Source organism: Danio rerio, chromosome 20 (genome assembly GCF_049306965.1).
Source record: "Danio rerio strain Tuebingen ecotype United States chromosome 20, GRCz12tu, whole genome shotgun sequence".
Classification (NCBI taxonomy): domain Eukaryota; kingdom Metazoa; phylum Chordata; class Actinopteri; order Cypriniformes; family Danionidae; genus Danio; species Danio rerio.
Window position 1 is genome coordinate 47,502,501 of NC_133195.1, and position 17,785 is coordinate 47,520,285.

A 17,785-nucleotide genomic window follows, 5' to 3' on the forward strand; every position below is an offset into this window, starting at 1 on the left:
ATATATAGCAGCATGTTGGCAACCAAACTGCTTTGGAGATGTATGTAAATAAATATATCTGAACAGATACCAATAGAGCATATGAAAAATAAATAAATAAATAAATAAATAAAAATAAATAAATAAAAATTCGGAGTTGCATGGTTTTCTAAAGCTACTTTTGTAATATCTGTAATGCTTTTTTTTCACTAAACACAGCAACTAATTGCAAAATTTGTAAAGGGCAATTTCTTAGGTATATTTATTATACAACTAATAATTTGTGATTAAATAGATAGTTTTGACATTACAATGTGTAATTATTTAGATTAAAATGTACTTGGTATAATTACATATATAAACAAGATAAAAAGGTTTTGATTTAATGCTAAAAGAAACTTCAACAGTATATAAACATGTACACATATAGTTTGAAGTCAGAATTATAAACCCCCATTCGAATTCTTTATTTTTTTCCCTTTTTTAATAATTCCCAAATTATGCTTAACAGAGCAAGGAAATTTTCACAGTATGTCTGCTGATATTTTTTCTTCCGGAGAAAGTCTTATTTGTTTTATTTTGGCTAAAATAAAATTTTTTTTTCATTTTATTTTAAACCATTAGTCTACAGAACAAACCATTGTAATACAATAACTTGCCTAATTACCCTAACTTACCTAGTTAACCTAATTAACATAGTTAAGCCTTTAAATGTCACTTTAAGCTGTATAGAAGTGTCTTGAAAAATATCTAGTAAAATAATATTAACTGTCATCACGGCAAAGATAAAATAAATCAGTTATTAGAAATGAGTTATTAAAACTATTGTTTAGAAATGTTTTTAAAAAAATTCTCTCCATTAAACAAAATGAGGAAAAAAATAACGGGGTCGAATAATTCTGACCTCAACTGTACATACATGCAAACTTAAATATACAGTGGGGGAAATAAATATTTAAGGCCACTGTTTTTTCTAAGGAAATATTTTTTGTGCTATCAAATATTGTGTATCAAGTGTTGACTTGACATTTTTTACTGGATGTTGATAACAACCAAAGAAACCATGTAAGAAAACAAAACTAATTAGTTTACAAATAAAGTGTAATAAAATGAAATGACAGAAATAAAAAGTATTGAACACATGAAGTGAAGTGTAGAAAGGCAATGAAAGTCCAGAAAACAGCTGAAATCTCTCAGTAGTCATTCAGCAACCTCCTTCCCTTCGTCACTGTAAATTAATATAGCTTGCTTCAGTCCAACATTTTTTATTTATTTTTTTGCTTTATTTTCATGTTTGCATTGTTATCAAAACCTGGTTCAATTCCATGTCAACAGCTCCTCAAGACATATTTTTCCCAGGGGAAAAAATTACATGATCAATACTTATTTTCCCCCACTGTTCAGTATATATGCATTTTTGCAGACAAAATGCAATAATTTTTTTTTCAATGTCAATGTACAGTTGAAGTCAGAATTATTATTTTTTCTTTTTTTAAATATTTCCCAGAATATTGCTTAAAGCAAGGAAATTTTCACAGTATGTCTGATATTTTTTCCTCTGGAGAAAGTCTTATTTGTTTTATTTAAACTACAAAAAAGCAGTTTTTAATTTTTAAACACCATTTTAAAGTCAAATTTATTAGTCTAGAGAACAAACCATCATTATACAATAACTAGCCTAACTAAAATAACTAAAAATGTGTTGATAAAAATTTCTCTCCGTTAAACAGAAATTGGGGAAAAAAAATAAACAGTGGGCTAATAATTCACGAAACTAATCATTCTGACTTTAACTGTAGGTATATGGGTTTGTTTCCTGTAGGCCCATGTTTTGGGTGAGACGGCGCTGAACGGGAATTCAGAAGCTTCAGATAAAATCTTTCTATACATAAATGATCAGTTGACTCACTGACCCTTTACTGGAAAGAGCAATTAAAAGCCAAAAACAACAAACGAAGACATGAAACAACCTAAAATAAATAAATCTACAGGCCAGGTTCTTCCCTCCATGTTAAACAAGACCTGTATAAAGCAAAATACACAGTTCTATAACTGTACGGTAGTAATTCTATGGTTGACGGCGTGATGGCCGTACGGTGGTTAAGGGTCAGAGCAGATAACCGGATGGTTTGCATTCAAAGGAGTCATTTCACTGTTGTGCCGCTGACAAATAAGCTTTATACCGAATCATCTGTGTGAAAGAAATGTAGGGTGTCGTTTTATGAAGTTGTGGCGATTTATATAAATATTGATTCTGTACCACAGAGAAGACTCTCAATAAAGACGAATAACTATCTGTATGGATGTTCATATTTAAGCATGGTGGCACAGTGGGTAACACAATCGCCTCACAGCAAGAAGGTCACTGGTTCATTCCCCGGCTGGGTCAGTTGGCATTTCTAAGTGGAGTTTGCATGTTCTCCCCGAGTTTGTGTGAGTTTTTTTCCAGGCTTTTCCCCACAGTCCAAAGACATGCACTATAAGTGAATTAAGTACGCTAAATTGAAAAAACATATGCTGAATAAATTGGTGGTTCATTCCACTGTGGCGAGCCCAGATTAATAAAGGGACTAAGCCGAAAGGAAAATGAATGAATGAATGAATGAATGTTTATATCTATTTGCACATACATGATTAATAATAGCAACCTGTACATTACATTTATCTATTTGTAAATCTCTGATTCTAGTTAATGACTTGTCAGTTATGTTCATAGTACATCCATCTGTAAATATCATTCATAGTTTTCTATAATTGCACTTATATCTTACATCTGCTGCTATTGCACTCCTAGTTAGATAAAAACTGCATTTCGTTGTCTTGTACTTGTACATATGTAATGACAATAAAGTGGAATCTAATCTAATCTAGAAAAAAATGGCAACAACAGATAGTTTTGCAAAAACAATTGGCCTTAAAGAGCCCCTACTACAGGTTTTTAAAAATGACCTTCCATGTAGTGCATAACACAGCTCTAAATTAAGTGAAATATCCGGGGTTTAAATCTGAAAGTGTGCTGTGTTTAAATTGAATAATCTATAAAAGAGTCGACTCATAGTGCATTTAGTGAATTTTCTTGATAACGAGTCTTTTGCTGTGCCGGCGTGACAATGATATGGAACTTAAGCCCAGCCTATTTGTTGCGCGCACAAACCCGGTAAAATTTAAACCCCTGGCCCCACCAATAAACACTGTAATGAGAAGAACACTGTAACAGACCCTGGTGGAATCATGCTGCGAAGACGCTGTGCTCAGCTGGAAATTATTGGTAGTGTGAGGGCAAAATAGTGTTATTTTCCCTACCCAAAGATGAAACAGTAGGAGTCAGTGGTAGAAGTTTATTTTTGCAAAAATGCCTCAGCATTATAGCCCCAGCCTTGTGCGGTGTTTTGTCACTTTTCTGACAAGTGCTACAGCTATCTACATGCTTACAAAGGGAGATTTGTTGGCCATTTGTTAAAGGAAGGATCGGAAAAGACTATTGATGTGTGGGACTTTGCAGAGCTTGACAGAAACTTTACAGTGCACACTTCATGGATCTGTTTCTTCCTCCATTTCACAAGCGTGATTAAATGGTTGGCTCCTTGTTTTATCTAGCTTGCAAATTATGTATTTACTGTGTTTTGTTACTTGTAATGGCTTATACTGTATCTGGTTAACTCTTTATATTCTCATATCACGTCTAAAGCAACGTTGAAAACAGGATGCGTGACGCTTTGTTTACAGACCTAAATGCGTTTGTGAGCTCGCATTCCACTGTCGTTTGTGATTGCTATGGCCACCGTCAGCTGTTCAAACACACGTGCGGCGGTCAAGGTTCAGAAAAGTTCAGCTTTTGCCACTGTGTGGTGTAATACTAAATGAATGTCACCGTTTTTACTTATGGTTAAGAAGCAATATGCTGGTGTATATCAGCATTGCTTTGATGTGCTCCTGCATTGGGCTCACAAACATACCTGCCAACGTTTGTCCCTAAAAATACAGGAGACCGAGTATTTTTATGGGGCTGAGGTTTCTGTTGAGAACCGTGTACTGTGGTTTTAGTAACTGTATTATGAAGCGTGGTACAGGCAGACGCTGCGATTGGATCCATGTTGACGGCCCGGTGTTTCACATACCGTAGCAAATTGGTGAGAAAGGGGTGGGTGGGGGATTGTCCTCAGCATTTAGATTTTTTATCAAAATTGGTGATAAAATTACAGAAGTTTTCCGGGAGAAACGACTACTCTGCTTTGTATTCCGCAACAAATATTTAGATCTCATATCAACGGAACGAAACAGAGATATGATCACAAACTGTGAATTGTGAGCCCTTGTGATCCATATAGAGTACTGCACCCACAGCCATTTTTCAGTCAAATCCCTGTCAGAACTACAATTCGGCAATGTTTACATCTATCTTATGCATATTTTCCAGCGATTCATTCATTATTGACAGCGTTAAAGCAGAGTTTCTGGTTTTTAGATGTGGTGTCAGTATCTTTTGCTTGATCTTTGCATCTCACTCGCTCACTTTCCTTTAGCTTAGTCCCTTATTTACCAGGGGTCAATTATTACACAGCGGGTGCCCTGTATGAGTGTTTGCCAATACTGGGTTGCTTCTGTAAGGGCATTTGCTGCATAAGTCGAAGAAAAATGAATGCAATGCAAAGTCAAAGTATAAACAGCAGAAGTGAACGAATCGATTTTCCCTACCAGCAAAGATTTATCTAAGCAAAAGAAACCAACATCGAATCTAAAAGCAGAAATTCACACACTTTAGCGCTGTCAATTCCTTTATTGCATTTAACCTGCAAATTAGAATAGAAACCGCATAAAAAGTATACAATTGCTCTGACAGTTACAGATGCTATAGATTATCGTTGGTCAATGATGCTACCATTCAGCACAAATCCATAAATTTCTCCTTTCTGGCTGTTCTTTCTATGAAGGAATTCTGTAGAAGTACAACCCAGACATGTTTACTCATTGGTTAGTAACGCTATTTCTTATTGCATAACAATTATCCAGCTTTTTGGCTACAAAACCAGAAATCACTAAGCCTGTGACTTGGCGGTCAGCGGGAGATAGTAATGTTTGGCCCAACAGGGAACGCGTTCCCAACTCAACTCAATTTATTTAGGAAAATAAATCATAAGAAACAGAAATGAAACCTAAAATTTACAAGATATTTTTAAAAGCAAAAGACAACAAATAAGTTTTTAGCACACCCTGAAATAAAACTAGTGTTGGAGAAGATTTTACAGACAGAGGAAGGTCATTCCAGAGCCTTGGAGTTGCAACAGAGAAAGCCCTATCACCTTTACATATTAGGCAAGAACGTGCAACAACAAGGAACAACTGATCATTTGAGGGGAGAGTTCTACTGGGAATCCAATGACTAAGTATGTTAGCAATATACTCCAGGACTAGGCTACAAAGAACCTTGAAAATAAACAGCAACATCTTGTAAGGAATGCGGTATTGTATGGGTAGCCAGTGCAGTTTAATTAGCACTGAAGTAATATGCTCTCTCTTCTTAATACCTGATAAAAGTCTTGCAGCAGACTTGACATGTTGACAAGTCCCCTAATTTTGAAAACTATCAATAAAAAAACATAAGTAAACTTATTTTATGTAGTTGTAGTTGGCAATGGGGTTCACATACTAACCATCCTAAATAATTAAGTAAAATTGTTTCTGTTTAATTCAGGGGACACCATACAGAGATTTATTTGACATCTTATGGAATAGGACATGACATGTCGGCAACTAGTTCACTGCAATTCTCACACGGTCGCCCACTGAAGCTAAGCAGGGCTGTGCCTGGTCATTCCCTGATGAGAGACCACATGGGAAAAGCTAGGCTGCTGACAGAAGAGGTGTTAGTGAGACCAGCAGTGGGCTTCTCAACCTGCGGTTTGTGTGGGTCCTTATGCCCCAGTATATCAAAGGGGACTCTATACTACTCAGTGAGCATCGTCTTTCGGATGAGAGGTTAAACGAGGTCCTGACTCTCTGTGGTTGTTAAAAATCCAAATCCAACAGTTTTACTTAAACCAAATTTGCCCACTGGCCTTTGTCCATCATGGCCTCCTAACCATACCCATATCATAATTGGCTGTATCACTCTGTCTTCTCTCCCCCAATCAATCTGGCGCAATATTGCTGCTGTCCCGTCATCCAGATGGATTGTGGTGGATGAGGAGAACACCCAAAAAATGTGTAAATCGCTTTGTCCAGAAAAGAACTATACAAATGTAAGGAATTAATATCATTAAGTCCCCATTAATTAAAAGTCAAATATCTACTTTCCACACACACACACACACACACACACACACACACACACACACACACACACACACACACACACACACACACACACACACACACACACACACACACAAAACGATTCATTTGATTTGCAAATTTTCTTTAAGGCAAGTGGTTAAAAACAATTTATATGGGCTGAATTTAAACAAACTAATTCAATTTAGTAATGTTCAACTTAATTTGTTTGCCTAAATTCAGCCCCTATAAATTGTTTGTAACCACTTACCTTGAATAAATGAGTAAATCCATTGAATATTTTTTTTCAGCGCTTCATCCTAACCTTTCCTAGAATACACCTCTCCAGGTGTTTTACTAAGAGTTTCTTCTCTGTGGTTTCACTGGTTCTCCAGATCCTCATTATAGAGCTTTTTGTGTGGGGATGATGTGACTGATATGATGATGTCTCTCCTTCTCAGCCGTGTGGGGTAAGAGGAGCTGCTCTGGCCCCTGTGATCTCCAATGGAGCCTGGATGAGCTTTTTCTGTCAGGAGCTGAACCTCCAGCGGCCCATCAATCACTGCTGCAGCTCTCAGATCTCCACGCAAAACCCTTCATTTAGTCGCAGCCTCTGCTTCACATGGGAACATTTATGATTTAAAAAAAAAAAAAAAAAAAAAAAAAAAAAGAGGGAAAAACAGTCCCTTTGTCCCTGCGTTTTTGAGGGAGGGGGGTCTGGATATTCACTAATGCAGTTTAGTGGATAATCATCTATTATTAAGGATCGAGCCCACAGATATTCAAATAGATTTATGGTGAAATTACTTCTCTCGGCCTTCGCAATAAATCACAAAGATTATGCAATTCTTGAGGAAACACCCAATCTCTTTCTCAACAGTTTTGTACTTTATGTCAGGCTAAATGTAGATTGTTGAAGTTACCGTACATTCATTTTTTAAATTAATCGTTTAACGTTTAATGTGCAATGGACTCTCCACTTGTTATTCAAAATATACATTATTTATAATTAAAATAGGATGAATGCATGTTGAAAAGATAGATCTATATGACAGGTGGTTGAAGAGAGGCAGAAAAAAGGAAAACAACTAATTAATAAATAAATTGGACTACTAAAAAATGGGAAAGGAGGGGGGAGAGATGGATGGAAGAAAACAACAGAACAATAGATGGATGGAAAGATGGATGGAAGAAAACAACAGAACAACAGATGGATGGAGAAAAGGATGGAACAAAGCATGGATGGATGGATGGAACAAAGCAGAACGATGGATGGATGGCACAAAACAGAACGATGGATTAATGGATGGATGGAAATAAAAAAAGATGGAAAGATGGATGGATGGAAAAACAATGGATAGACGGAACAAAATGCATGGATAGAACAAATCAACAAAACAATGGGTGGATGGATAGGTGGAACAAAACAAGGAATTAATGAATGGATGGAACAAATTGTATGGAACAAAACAATGGATGAATGAATGGATGGATGAAACAAAACCATAGATAGATGAAATAAAACCATTGATGGATGATTGGATGGATGCAACTAAATGGATGAATGAATGGATGGATGGATGGATGGATGGATGGATGGATAGAACAAAATGGATGGATGGAAGGAATAAAATGGATGAATGAATGGATAGATAGATGGAACAAAATAATGGGTGAATGGATGGAACAAAACAAAGGATGGATGAATGGAACAAACTAAATGGATGGAACAAAACAACGGATGGGTGGGTGGATGGTTGGAACAAAACAATGGATGGGTGGATGGATGGTTGGAACAAAACAACAGATGGGTAGATGGATGGTTGGATAGAATAAAACAATGGATCGACAGATGAAATGATGGATGGATGGAACAGAACGACTCATGGATGGCACAGGCGGATGGAACAAAGGACGGGACAAACAGAACAAAACAACGGATAGATGAATTAAACCAATAGATGCACGGATGAAACAAAAATCACAAAAACAGTATATAATATAGACATAATTATTACATTATTATAATTATTTACAAAAATCTAGAGTCTAAGAGTTAAAAAAAACCTAAATACCAAGAAAACTGCCATTAATGTTAAAATGTGTAATATTTTACTTAATTTCTAATGATTTTTGGAATAAAACTAAATAATTAAATCCCATACAGTGTGTGTTTGGCTATTCCCACAAATATATGCATGAAACATAATGCTGGTCTTGTTTCAGGGTAACAACTGATAATAAAAGAGTGACTAAATAATGATTTCTCAAATGTACTTGGCCACAGAAAAAAACTAACTCGCATATGGCAGCAATCTATGATTGAAAAGCAAGAGAACTATTATTTAGACATACGAGTGGAGGAAAAAACGCTTCGTCAACTAAATCATCCAAACAGCAAACAGCAGAAGAGAGAGAGAAAACCTGAAGCGAGCCTGTGCGGCGTCTATTCTGAGCTGGCCAATGTTGACCTCATAACACACTTACCAAACTAAAGCCCTGTTTACTGGAAGCACGTCTCACGGCAGACAATAAAACCCTAAGAGACCAGTCTTATGCCCACAGGACCTCCTCTGACCTACTGATCCCACGCATTTGACTGGGATCCAGGGGTCAGAACCTCCAAACACGCAGGAAAGAGTGACGTGTTGGAGACTCATCACTGCTGATGCATAACGGATCATGTGATCTAGCGTCTATCAAGACGATAATTGACTATGATTGCAGCATCACATCTCTATGTTTAGAGTGTTTACATTTGGGTAAGGGTTGCTGACAAGGAGCTCTTTGTACATGTTTGGTGAGCAATCTAGTACATAATAGTAGTTTGTTAATGTGACGTGAGAGCATGTTTACATCAGTACTCAGTGCTGAATAGTCTTTTAAATGGCAATTCAACTACTGAATTTTAACTCAATGAGAAATGAGTAAGGAAATATAGTTCAGATTTGAATTTAATCTGCCGATATAAAATAGTCGGCAAATGGGGCAAACAAAAAAACTGTTTTTCTTTGAAATACAATTGTTTTTTTTTGGTTTTTTATCCCATTAATGGATTAGTTTGCTTGTTTTTTAGGGAAAAACTTAAGCATTTTTAAATATTGGTGTATGAAACAAGAGCATTTTTGAAGTGTATCTTACTATATTTTTGTTTATACTATAAATACATACCAGCAGTGCTTAAGTTAAGCTGGATCTTGCCAAATCCTTTCAGAAAATGTCAGACATTCGTATTTTGCATTCCGGTATTAATTTTAATGGATCCGGCATTTACTTGTGCATGGTGAAAACCTAAGCTTGCGTATGTTTGCGTCATACCAGTCAACCCTCCTGTTTTTTCTGGGATTCTCACGTATTTTACAGTTCCATCACGCTATCATCCTGCAAGGGTATTTTCACGTATTTCTCTCATATTTTCAGTCTTTCTCTGTAAGGTGGCAAGAAACATTAAAGAGCCAATTCTCCCTATACACAAGCCATACCGCCGAACCACCAGGGGACACAATTGCTCTTAAATACGAGTCTGTTCTGTGCTTTTATTTAATTAAGGCATGAAAACTCTTTGAAAGAAATATATAAACGGCGGGATTCCTTTCCTTTTCATAACAGGTGCCTTCGCCCCTCGTATGCAATCCTCATAACAGTCAAATAGCAGTGCGTGACTGTCAGCTGAAGCGCTTCATGGTGATAAATAGACAATGTTTTCGGATTCTGTACACGCGGGTCTGGGTTTTGTGTGCGTGTTTGAAAAAACATATACAATTAATATTAATAACATCTAAAGATGTCGATCTTGGTGTTTTTTTTTTTTTTAAACAACAAATTTTGTCCTAAATGAGCTTAAAATTTTAGGACAGCAATCGAATGCTTTTATTATAACGTTATATGTGTGCATTTTAAAAGTGACACCTCTGTTAATGTAATCAAATGAAAAACATTATTTAATCAGAATGTGTAAGTTATACAGTCAAGAAAAGATTAATGAGATTTAATGAGATTGGGGGCAAATGACGGCCCTCAACAATATTTCCAGCCAATCCACTTTCTTATGTTTACAAAACACTCTTATTGGTTGCTGATTATTGTTTTGTATGTAGAAACTAATGGCATAGTGATCTACCAAAATAATATTTGTATTTTCAAAATGGCACAGAGGCATGCATATTTTCATTTTTTTAAATCATGAGTAAATCTGATAATAAGCCTGATCAAAATAGATCTTGAGAACATGAAACGGCGCAAATGGATCAAGTCATCAAAAAAACATGACGGAAGATGTAAATGTGGGCTCTTCTTGTCGATTAGACAGAGCCATTTAATTATTTTTCGCTTGGCACATAATAGTGAAATGAACTTAGAGTTTTTATGTTTTTATGTTTGCAGCTACATGCAGGGTACCCCCAGGATCCTCCAAATAAAATTTAAGGCTTTTTAATAACTTTTTAATTCCATTTCAAATGAAATTCAATGCCATCTTCGTACCCATTCTGAAAGAGGTATGAGGGGAAAATGTCAAATCTGTATAAATTTTGAACCCTAGAAAATAATTATGTACAAGTGGGCTACTTGAATTAAATTAAACATTATATTTCAATTATCAGTTTTATTTAATACATACGCAACAGCGTAGTCGTCCACCCAGTAGCGAATATGAAGGTCCAACTGCTTACTTTGTCATCTTATTGAGACTCTTGTCAAAAATAACCACAAATCCGCCTAATTGACCTAGTCAGTCAGTTCTTTAGTTATAAAAGGAGCCAATCCAAATAATACATGCAGTTTTGTTGCTTCCACATGAGAATGTAGCTGCAACCTCGGAGTCAAGAAACATGGTTTTAAAAACCTCTGTAATGTTCTCAATCGATGTGTAATAGTGGTGCTCAGAGATTGTTTTAAGGACCCACATCACCTCTGCCCGCAGAGTTGGTGTTGAGCCCCAGTAAGTTATGATGTTCCATGGCTGTGATGGCAATGCTTCTAATGTAGAAATTTCTTCATTACTTATCGCCAAAGCTGTTTAAGAAACCAAAGAGGTCTCCGGTGCACAGAACCGCACGATAGGTGGTTAGCACAGACGAGCAGTACTACACGCGATGTGTTTGGCACCCCTCATATGGGAGTCTAGGGGCATAACACCTATCGTTGCTAGCTTAAAATATTTCTGGCACCAACAGCAGTAGGCATTGTGGTCATTTCCTGGCACAGCCTTAACCCACACGTAATTTGGATTCCTTTGCCACTTTCCAATTTTAGCCGACGAACTAGGCTAGCGACTATCTTGTTCTGTACCTTGCCCCGTAACCATAATAACGGGTGCACACGCTTTCGTGCTTTCTGCAATGACGTGGAGCGTGAGGTGCACTCAATGTTATGCTGCATGGATTTTTAATTACACTAGTAACAGTTAATTTTGTTACGGTATAACCTTAATCCTAGGAAAGGCAAAAATAAATGAATAAAATAAGACCTTTGTCACGAAATGCAAGACTTTGAGTACCAAATTCAAGGCTATGAAAGCCTTAATTTGAGATTAACAAATTTAAGACTTTTTCAATGCTTTTAAAACCCGGCGGGTACTCTGTACATGATTTTATTATCCATGACTGACCTATAACATTTTATGGCACAAAATATTAAAAGACCATTCAGAAATGTGATGCTCTTTTTTTTTTTTAGCACGTTTAATAAATGTCATATTCTGGGAAAACTGAAGTTTTTTGGTGGATATCGGTCACGGAAACCTTTACCTCCTGGTTTTTTTCCAGAAATTATTCATTTACAAATTAAGCACTGCATACTAGGGTCGTCATGATGGTAGAATTGGGTAGCAATCCACACTGAAATTTTTAAAAAGCCTATTTCCCGCTAACATTAGAGCGCTGTTGAGTGTATTCTTAAACACCACTGATTTGCCATTGTATTCACATGCTCAACAGAAATGACTGTGATGATTATTGCGCGAGGATTGCTTGCATGTCAGCTTATAGACAAACCAGCTGATCAACGTGACTTTGAAACACTCCAGTGTACCTCTATCTGTGACTACACTCAATAAACAACGGCGAGTTCAGTGAACTAATGATCTTCACGGCCAATCATTCATTTTTGTCAAGCACGTGAAAAATGGCAAATAAGCACTGTTTAAAAAGGTGCTTAACAGTGCTCAAATGTTAGCAGGAAATAGACGTTTATAAAATTTCAGTATCGATTGGTTCAGAACTCCACTATCGTGACAATCCTAAGATGGCAACAGGTTTCTTTATTATTCAAAATTACCTTATTTTTAATTTTTAGGTGAACCCCCTTTAGCAAATATTCCAAAAACGTATGAGCATAGTTTATAAAAATCAAACACTATATCTCTTCAATAAAACCACAATACAGTACATTTATAGCTTGTAACTATAAATACACAGCATATTTTCCAATATTGCACATATAATTCATAATGAGCAAAACTCTGATAAGGTTCCATTTGTTTTCTAGTTAGAATTAAATTTATTTATGCTTTTCTTATTATTCCTAGTTTCCATTAATTTCAACATCAGCAAATGCACATTTTGCTTTAAACAATGCATTAATAAATAGTCTGAAGCATATACAAGTACACCCCTCACAAATCTCTCTTTTAAATTTACATTTTTAATAGGAAGCTACACATTATTATATTGGCGCATATACATTAGATTAGTTAGTCCTGAAGCCAAATCTGAAGTTAGTCTAACAAAATAACTTACGATAACGATCTAAAAACTAGTACACCCAAATTTATGTTATAGAAAAAAAAAAAAAAATGTATATATATATATATATATATATATATATATATATATATATATATATATATATATATATATATATATATATATATATATATATATATATATATAAGGGGGGGGGGGGATCAAAAAGCAAAACAAATGTAAAAGTTTATTTGAAATGCTGTAGTAATGCAATATTTTGCTTGGATTTAATTGTATTATCTTTCAATTTCTAAACATGTTTGGTGACTAAAATAATATTTCAATAAATATATTAGCTTAATAAATTAGTTTTTTGTTTAAAAGCACCATGGCCTATATTCACTGAGAAATAGTTAAAAATATTTAATTTTCAAAAGGGGGTGTTTTCAATTATGCTAAGCACAGTATTATTTCTTGGATCTGAGCTAAAATGGCCTAAATTAATAATTAAAAATTATGTTTACTAACAATAGATTAAACAAGAATGCTGCAACATATTGCTTTTGGTTAATGTTAATATTGCATTAACTGATGCAAGCTAACTTAAATCTGTAATTCAATCTGCCTGAGTATGTGTAAATATAAAAAATGCTTGCAATTTTGTACATATTTTTATGCAATTTCAGTGTATACTGGAGTAATACACTTTTTTTTGACAAATTCCTGGAAATCTGATTATGATTTAACTTGATTTGAGATCTTGAACTGACCATCAGCCAGTACATCAGTTGTAAATATTAGCCAGCTCTATTTAACGCTGTATGTTTTCAATCCTGCTTGTTTGACTGCACACTGAGTTATGTGATTGTCTCTTTATTAGGCCTGCTCCTTGTGTTCTTCCTGTTGTAGACCTCAGAACCTTGTGGTGATGGGGGCTTGAAGTCCCCGCCCACATCAAAAAGATCCCCGACCCTTCCTGACCCCACAAGATGGCGGACACCCGCCTGCAGACTACGCCCCCTCTGCTCGGGATATAATGACTGAGCCATCAAACAGCATTTATAATCCTGAAGCGGGACGTTTTTAAAGTGGTCAGCTCCAGGAGCACTGGAATTGTTGAGCGCAATTTGCGGTCGCTGCATTTTCTTGTAAAAGAGCCACGTCCTGGCAGAGTTCAGATTTGCCAGTGCATTTGGAAAGGCACAAGACATTTTATATCGTATAACCATTTCATGCTAATTTAAGATGAGGAAGAGTCATTCGTTGGGTTTTTAGATGGAAACGTTGGTGTATTAATATGACAAAATGACCTAATCAGATTTTTTTTAGTACATGGAAAATGAAAACAATAATTACAGTGAACATTTCCACTGCTTCACTGAATTCAACCTGCAATTAGAAACAAAAAAAAACTCACAAAAAATGATAACTGTAATCAAAATTTAGTATTACCATTACTTGTAACAGACTGTAATAGGAGTATGTTTTGTTATACCTTTAGTGAACTACATTTTGGTTTAGTCCCTGAGGTGGTCTTGAACATTATCGACTGAACTACCAGGGATTATGCAAACAAACGTCTTACTGACAACTTTACAAAACTAAAATGACTTTTCCCAGACAGACTTTACGATTTTACACCTCATGAATGTCTGTTCTTTATATATTATCTTTCCAGTGTTGTATTGAAGTAAAGCATCATGGCTTACGGCAATTTTATGTTGGACTCACTTTATGAATTACAGGAAAAACTGAGCAGCTTTCTTTCAGTCTTCAATTAATCCATTAGTGGCTGACAAGGGCAGTACATGTGTTTTCAATGCATTCCCACTGATGTACACGAAGCAGAAAAAAAGACAACATACTAACTGCATATTACATTAGCAAAAACAGAAATTGTGAAAAAGTATTCAATTTAATCACAGGCAAGCTAGTAAAATATATAAATATAATTTTTTTCATATACATTTCTTTATATATATTCATTGGTCACCAACTTAAGACTTTTGTTGTGATATTTTATTGTGGACATCACAAATAACGTACCACGAGGTATGCTTTTTTTTTTGCAGTTTTTGTTTTTACAAATCCACCAGAAGCGAGAGGGTGCTCGCTGCAGAGCCATTTGAGGAGAGCTGAGCTCCAGCAAGGGGGAGCATGAGCTGTCGCTCCTCCTCCTGTAAGCTGTTTTAATGCGTACACCAACCCCACCCCTAACCCTACCCCCAGTGACATCACTCGTAGAAGAAGTGCAAAAAAGGTGGAGCTCAAGCTTAAACTCCTCCTCGCTGGAGCTCAGCTCTCCTCAAATGGCTCTGCAGGGAGCACCACTTGCCAGAAGCTGCTGTGTACACATTTTCAGATCTGAAATTTCTCTCGAGTGCCATTCGAGCTTGCTGTTCCCGCATAAATTCACAAGAGGCCGCTGTTGACTGACTCACTGACTGACCCACTCTTCTCCTTCCCTAAACCCATCCAATAGTGTTTTAAAAAGCAAACATTGACCTGCGGCGACGCAGTGGCGCAGTGGGTAGCACGTTCGCCTCACAGCAAGAAGGTCGCTGGGTGGCTGGTTCGATCCTCGGCTCAATTGGTGTTTCTGTGTGGAGTTTGCATGTTCTGTGTGGGTTTCCTCCCATGCGAACGAGGCAAGCGACAAGACAAACTTAATACCGGAAAAGCAGTCCACATGGAGTCAAGCAGTCAGCAGGTATAGCGTCATATTGCCCCGTAGTGTTCATTAAATGACGATGTGGCTACACCATTTACGCTGCCCAGAAATGTATACTGGGATACTTTTTCACAATGAGGTTGTGTTGAATTTATATAAATTTACTTAAAATATAAATCAACATAAAAAAAATGTTATGCTGATGGACCAGGTTATGAGTAGTACCTTCATAAATTGGTTTGTCTGAAAATTTTTCATACAAAATCATACAAAATAGGTACAACATGGGTAGCGATGTCGCCTCACAGCAAGAAAATCGCTGGTTCGAGCCTCAGGTGGGCATTTCAGTGTGGAGTTTGCATGTTCTCCCCTTGTTGGCGTGGGTTTCTTGAGGGGGTTTCCCCCCACACGTCTAAAGATATAGCGCTATAGGTGAATTGGGTAAGCAAAAATTGTCCACAGTGTATGAGAGTGAATGGGAGTGTTTGGGTGTTTCCCATCCACTGCATAAAACATATGCTGTATAAGTAGGCAGTTTATTCCACTGTGGTCACCCCTGATTAATAAAGAGACTAAGCCCAAGAGAAAATGAATTAATGAATCGTACAAATTTGCCAAAATGTAAAATCCATATGTTTTCCCATGAGATCAAGTTAACAATCTCTTCTGAAGTCTGCTGCACCTTCTCCTTAATTAATCCTTTATTCAAACCCAACAAACGTTAAATCACAGAAACCAGACAGCAGCAGCACCAGGACAGACAGGCCTTTGGGTGTCATGGGACAGTCCAAATTAGCGCACTGTCTGTACAGGAAGGAAACGGTTCAATACACTGTGCTATTACTTCCTGCTTAACATCCTCGTACTCTAAACGAATAAAAGGCAGGCTGAGCGGGATCTAAACACTGGCTGTTTTATTTATGTGTCTTGCCCTGGAAGTCATTGAAAGCCAACGGCTGCCAGAATCCCCACAGATATTAGCCTCGTGTGCACCGGAGGTTGTTATCAACATGACTGTGATAAAGGATAAATGATCTCTAAAGAGAGTCGCCCTCCGAAAACTTCACATGTGTGTACCAAGCTTAAAAATACAAGTCTTTGAATACAACCCCCTCACATATTGAGGGCTTCATAAATCACTCACACACACGGGCGTCCAGTGGAGTTTTGGCACGTCATCAGACGGTCCTCTGGTGGCTACTCCTACCTGTCATTCTGGAGAAGCCACGACTTAATTAATGTATAGCAATCGAATTCCTCTCCCTCCAAACGAACACTCGCTCTCTGTATCTCGACTTCCCCGGGATTATTTTTCTTGGTCCTTGTTATGCTACACCGCAGCGCGCGTTCGGATATTTATGGATCTGTAAAAATGCACAAGGACGAATTAAAAAACTCAAGCTGCTGGGACAGCCCCTAAGTAAACAGGAGTGTTTATTCATACGATACGGGGTTTGATGTGTTTTCGCTGGATGACAGATGAATTTATCAGCTCCATTTTTGTCACATTGCTCCATCACACTCTTTTTTTAGTTAAATTTAAAATTTCAACATACAAATATTAATATTTTATTTATTCATCTCTAACATGGCGGCTCAGTGGTCGGCACTGTCGCCTCACAGCAAGAAGGTCACTGGTTTGAGTCATTGGCTGGGCCAGTAGGCATTTCTGTGTGGAGTTTGCATGAGGGGTTTCGTCCGGGTGCTGCTGTTTCCCCCACAATCCAAAGACATGTGCTACAAGTGAATTGAATAAACTGAATTGGCCAAAGTGTACAAGTGTGTGAAGAAGAGTGTATATACAATACCTCCGGAAAGTATTCATAGGGTTTAACTTTTTCCACATTTATTATCCATTCATTTATTTCCTCAAAATTCTACACACATGCACCTTTGAAAACAATTACTGCCTCAAGCCTTTTTGAATATGATGCCACAAGCTTGGCATAACTGTCTTTGGGAATTTTCCCATTCCTCTTTGCAATACCTCTCAAGCTCTATCAGGTTGGATGGGAAGCAACAGTGTACAGCCATTCTTAGATCTCTCCAGAGATGTTCAATAGGATTTAGGTCTGGGCTCTGGCTGGGCTACTCAAGGACATTCACCAAGTTGTTGTAAAGCGACTCTTGATTTTTTGGCGTTGTGCTTTGGGTCACTGTCCTGCTGGAAGATGAACCGTCG

General features: G+C 36.9%; 1 protein-coding gene across 28 annotated transcripts in view; it reads right to left on the reverse strand.

Annotated features, from left to right (window-relative positions):
• Positions 1-17,785, reverse strand: part of runx2b (RUNX family transcription factor 2b) — a 284,262-nt gene that overhangs the window by 200,688 nt on the left and 65,789 nt on the right. The gene's annotated exons all lie outside the window — the stretch shown is intronic.